This window comes from Frankliniella occidentalis, unplaced genomic scaffold (genome assembly GCF_000697945.3).
Source record: "Frankliniella occidentalis isolate FOCC.00 unplaced genomic scaffold, Focc_3.1 Scaffold93, whole genome shotgun sequence".
Classification (NCBI taxonomy): domain Eukaryota; kingdom Metazoa; phylum Arthropoda; class Insecta; order Thysanoptera; family Thripidae; genus Frankliniella; species Frankliniella occidentalis.
In genome coordinates this window covers 506,540-512,366 of record NW_026267222.1, presented here as the reverse complement: position 1 = coordinate 512,366, position 5,827 = coordinate 506,540, and the positions used below count along the sequence as shown (strand labels likewise).

The 5,827-nt window shown below is 53.4% G+C and overlaps 1 protein-coding gene across 6 annotated transcripts in view; it reads right to left on the bottom strand.

Annotated features, from left to right (window-relative positions):
- The window catches only part of LOC113212035 (TRPL translocation defect protein 14), a 40,345-nt gene that overhangs the window by 11,107 nt on the left and 23,411 nt on the right, over positions 1-5,827 (bottom strand). The gene's annotated exons all lie outside the window — the stretch shown is intronic.

The window sequence follows — 5,827 nt, the reverse complement described above, 5'->3', positions numbered from 1 at the left end:
CGTTGCCTATCGGCCGTTGGCTGGGCGCTAGCCCCCCAGAAAGGCAGCGGGTCGGCACCCGCTCGACTCCGGTGCAGTGCACGTTGCCTATCGGCTGTTGGCTGGGCGCTAGCCCAAGGAAGGCAGCGGGTAGGCAGCCACTCGACTCCGATGCGTGGCACGTTGCCTATCAGCCGCTGGCCGTGCGCCAAGCCCCCGGACAGGCAGCCGCCGCTCGACTCCGGTGCAAGGCACGTGGCCTATCGTCCGCTGGCCGGGCGCTAGGCCCCCAGGATGGCAGCGTGTAGGCAGCCGCGCGGCTCCAGAGTGAAGCGTGTTGCCTATCGCCCGCTGGCCAGGAGCTAAGCCCCCGGAGATGTAGCCGCCGCTCGACTCCGGTGCAGGGCGCGTTGCCTATCCACCGCTGGACAGGCGGTCCGCCCATCCCATCCGCTGGTGTGGTGGTGTGTTTCCAGCTGTGCGGTGCGAACGACACGTCTCCGTCCTTGGCACGACCTCACTGACCGCCGCACCGTTTTTCAAATGTACGTATTCCAATGTTTTCATTACTGAAAAGTTACTACTCATGAAATCAGGTGGTAGGGGCGAATAAAGCCGCAAATATTAGATGCGTTCTTAACCTTAACGCCTAGGAACGACTCGAAGTTAACAAAGAGAGGTTCTCCTAACTAACAGAGATTATAACCACAAGCCAGCGGACATCCTCCTCGCCTCCAGAGTTGCTTTACGTAACAGCGTGATCTAAGGTGTTCAGCCAGGAATTTTGTCGTCTCGCCCAGAATAGATTAGAGACAGAAAGAGATATGCAAATCAGCCACAGCTCCACGCAACTATTGAATTCTTCAAGGAGTAAGAAACGCATTATAAATCACTTTTGTACAGATTACAAATCTATTTTATTATCCGTGGTTGTATAAGCAAAATTGCCAGTCAGCAGCAAGATCGTGATAATAATAATTTCCCCCATGATTGGCTAGTCAATGTCTTTAATTCCGTTCAACACGTGATAGTAGTGTGTACTTATGGACATGAGTACATCAACGCGCGAGCGAGGTCGCTGCGACGACAGACAGCGTCGTGCAGGTAGGTAGGTGTGCAGTTGTGCAGTGCGTGTAAGAACGATTAATAGGGGGAATGTGCCGGAAGGTGCAGCTCTTCAAACACACGACGATAGGCGCGCAGTCATGTCATAGCGCACCGCAACCACCGCGCCCGCCTGCGGCCGCGCGCTCGTCCTTCGATTCCTTAAATATATACGATGTAATGTTATCGCCCAAGGTTCAGCGGCGTGCAGCCGCGCCCATACGCGCGAACAAACCTTACGAGCATAACTCTTCCCGTACTGTAAGATACTTTTAAGATGCTCTTCAGGAAATCACCGTATCATCGAAATTAGAAAAGATTGCATCAAGAGGAATGTTCTCTTCAGGAAATCTTCAAAAAGCCTCAAAAGATAAGAGTCATTTATCTTATCCAAGCGTAGATGGGATTTGGACCTTAGAGATCCTTCAGATCGAATGACTACCGTATGGTACTGCGCCACCTTCGAAGAGAGTCCTCTGCAACCCAAAGTATCCTGTTTGGCGAGCTATGAGCGGTAAGGTGCAATACATATGGAAACAAGAGGAGATATTAAGAGGATTTTCATCTTCAATTAAGAACGCAGTTCCACAATGAAATAATAAAGTAAGTTTATCGTAAGAGGAATATGGTTCCACCACGAAATAGGACATTGCAAAAAGAGAAACTTGTTGACAGGTTTTTCCTGTTAAAGGGCGGCACTGGAAGAATTCCCAAGCGAATATCCATCGCAGCTATCGAAACGCAACATTGTTTCCAAAAGAGGAGAGGTGTCGCTACCGCACAACTCAGCGCGGCGGTGCCTGTTTACAGTGTACACGGCAACAGGCACTTGGGTCCTGGGATCGAGCGCACTGAATGGAGTTGGCCGCCGCAGCCCTCTGCAGCCTCCAAAGCCGATCCCAGACGGAGGCGCGGCCTCCCCGCCCCGGCCCGGCCCCGGCCGCCTCCTTAAGCCCCTATGCCGTCGCGTCAGACGGGAACAGGTGGTGCTTCTTCACCGCCGCTGAGCCCGTGACGAATGCGGCCTCCTCTGGCACGTGACTGCACCCCGGCCGGAGCCGTCAGGGATACCCGTCCCGGGCCGTCCCGGGCCGTCCCGGACCAAGGCGGCGAGACAAGATACACACGCATTCCGTTTGGGATGGGAAAAGCTATTATTGTAACAGCAGGCCAACCCCCGCCTCGAGGCAGGCGCCCTAGCTCAACCCAGCCTGGCGACCTTCGCCACGCACACGCACGCACGCACGCACGAGGGCGCCGGCGAGTGGCGTGATCGTCAACGCCGCGGTGAACGGGCGACAGCCATTATCGATCGGACCGGCGATGTGATCGCCACGAATGATCGAACGACCGAATAGAGAGGACCAACTGGAGCGAGCGGACCAGAGAGTGGAGTGGACGCACGGGGGTGTGATGGAGCAGGTGTCAGTAGCACTCGCGCCACGTTGGAGCGCATATCAACAAAGCAACATACGGTTGGTTGGTTCTGCAGCAGCATTATTCCGAGGAACGATCCCGTTTCGACATCGCTTTAAATGGCATAATGTGGCGTCCCATGAGCGCGCGTCCCCGCCGCACCGCCAATATGGTGCCAGCAAACGTCGTATGCCGCGGCGAACCCGCGCCCCGAAATGGCGATCGAAAAAAGAAAAAAGGGACAGGAAAAGGACGCCTTTTACTTGACTCGCAGTCTGCGGGCGGGGGGCTCCCACCGCACCGCTAAAATTAGCGCCCCCGCCACTCGGCGCCACGCCCCGCCACGCCCCGCCACATCACACGGGAGACACAGAGGCCCCGTGACCAAGCTACCGGCGCGGCGCCCACGCGGGGGAGGGCCCCCCTTTCAAAAGCAACAAGAATAATGTTGGCTGCTCTGACGTTCCCGCGGGAATACCTATTACCATCGAGGAGAAAAGGGAAGCCTTTTGGGAAACCAAACAACAATCGCCCCGTTTCATTTGCGATTTACGACAGTATGCGTTTAGGAGTTCCTATATAGGATGTGGAGCATCGTGATAAAATTGGCATATAATGTCCGCGATGCGCTCGCGATGCGCGCCCGTCTTGGGATTAGCAGGGCAGGGGTTCCTTGCAACTGCGACGTTTATTTCCGTCCTGCTCAGCGCTCCGGGCGAGGCTCCGGGCGACACTGCGTGACATGGGACAATGGGAAATAAGGCCCCAAGGTCTGTCCTCCCTCGCCGCGCCGCCCGCCCGGAAAGCGCCCGCCCCGGAACTAAATTAAATTCGCATCTGGATCCGCTGTGTACAACACGAGTGCGCCGCAAGTGCGCGCCCCGGCCCAGCCCAGCCAGGCCCGACCCTGGCGGAGCGGCAATTTCTCATATTACAGTCGGCTCAGCGATCCGCAATGGCATAGCGCTGGCCCACACTGGCCCCCCCGCACAGCTGCTGCCCGTATCACCGTCTCTCTCTCTCTCTCTCTCTCTCTCTCTCTCTCTCTCTCTCTCTCTCTCTCTCTCTGAAGAGGAGCCGATAACGGAGCGATTTGCACGAGTCGTTGCCTTTTCCAGGAAGGACACGCGACATGGGCTTTCAGGAGCAAAATGGGGAAGGGGAGCAGGACAAGCGCATGGTCAGGAAGAAGCCGCGCAGAGGACGATCCATGAGGACTTATTTGCCCATGGAAAGATCACCGCGGGCCGGGCCGTGTGTCAAAATCAAAGGCGTGGGAAACCTACGCGCAACTGCGACTTTGTCTACACCATTTCTCCTTGAAACATCAGATACTCAAGACTGCCCTAGACAGCCCAAATCTGTAGACTCCTCTCCACTTCAGTGAATACCCCTTTGAGCTTTCAAGCTACATCCATGTGATCTGCGATAATGGGACAGCGCATTACAAAGGAATTACAGTGAATAACAAAGGAATTACAGCGAAGCAGTAATCGTAAAGCGATATCAAACATATTCGGTGTGACACTGTGGCAGCCATAACTACACTGTAAAATCCTTGAGAATGTCTGTGGCTACTTCGTTATTGTGAACGTTACAAAATGAGTGCCAAGATAAGGTATATAATGTATGCTTTCGTACACGAGAGTGAATGGATATAGCTGCAGGACGAACGTCTAATATCACCGATATTGGATGTATGCCGATTTCAGGGATTTCAGGACCATATTTTTATCAATCTGAAACAAAATCCCAACAAAATTTCTGATGTCTGATATCGGTATAATTTTTTTTTGCCCGGTATGAACCCAGCCCCATCCCACCCATCCCCATATGAACTTCCCTACCGGCTACGCGAGAAGTCCGAGGTCAGGTCAGGTTTGCCATTGATTGCATTTATAATATGGCAGGCTGCCTTTGGCATAAGTCATTTCTCTCACACTTGACTTTGTCAGCCGTTGCACGGCAAAAACGGCTGCTTGGATTTCAAGCAGGTCCCGTGTTGAGCTCCCATAAGAGTTCCTGAAAATCAAGCAGCCGTTTTTGCCGTGTTACACTAATCACGCACTTCTACACCTCAAACATGCGGAAGGAGCTGCGTGACCGTCTCGGGGGCAACCGTACATCGAGGGAGGTTCAACTGCAGCTGCAGGTTTCGCTCGCATCAGCTGTCGTAGCTGCTGTGTTGGTATTTGCACCAGTTTCTTTGGTGCAACAAAAAAAAGAAGAGAAAAACAGCCCCGTACGCGGCCGTGCAAACAGGGCGGTCACGTGCACCGTCAGCCGGAGATAGCGCAAGACGAGACGCGAAAATAACGGCAAAATATAAATGAAAAAGAGGGCGATGTCGGTGCTATATGCAGGGACCACGGCACAGCCAGGGTCACTCCCAAAGTCGGAAGCCATCGTGATGGAAAGGTCTTGAGGTCGAACGTCAGGTTACATGGGGCCCTGTCGGACAACTTGTGCTGTGCTGTCAATGCTCGGATAGCAGGGAGTCCTCCGGATAAGCGAACTGGTTCTGGATGTCAAACAGCTCCGGGGATCACGCCCTGCTAAACTTGGGGGTCTCCGACAAAAACCTTTGAAGATCCTCCAAGTAATGTTAATTGCCCTTCGTTTGGCCATGCGTGGTCTCCCAAAGGACACGGCACTCAGGGTCAGCGGCCCCACGGCCTTCCCATGCTCAACGGATCCAGTTCGTGCACCTCAGCGTCTCTCCGTCGCTCTCTCACTGATGCGTTCGGCCGGACGGCCTCTGCCCCAGATTACCATGTCATTACACCCAAGCAGGCGTGTCTGCCGCTCAGATAGTCGGCGAAATAAGCCATTACCAGTCCAACCAGACACATTATCAAAAGTCAAAGGCCGACCACAAAGCTGCACCGAGCCCGTTATGCAGTTACAACTGGGCTTTTAGATGCACGCAGTCGACGAGCTTTCGATCGGTTTTCACAAGCGCAGAATGCACAGGGTAACTCATTGTCCTATCCTAAAAAGCTTCACTCCCACTCTGCTGCCTGCCTTCCCCAAACGACCCCTTTCCCTTGTCTTGTGCCAAAAATAAAAATAAACTTCTAGTACATCATTTAGATAACTCGCCATTAAAAAAAATCTACTCGACTAAGTTTCCGTATCACGGGCACTCCGAAAGATACAAAATAAACGACAACTTTGACTAAAAATAAACGAGTGCACTCCCCCGCAACATAAAATCTCCCCCCAGGCTGTATCCAAGGGGAAATCGAATTCATTTGACCTGCTTCTTAATTATGACTCCCTCCACCATCCCAAACTCCTTGGGGTCAAACCAACAAATCAATTAGCA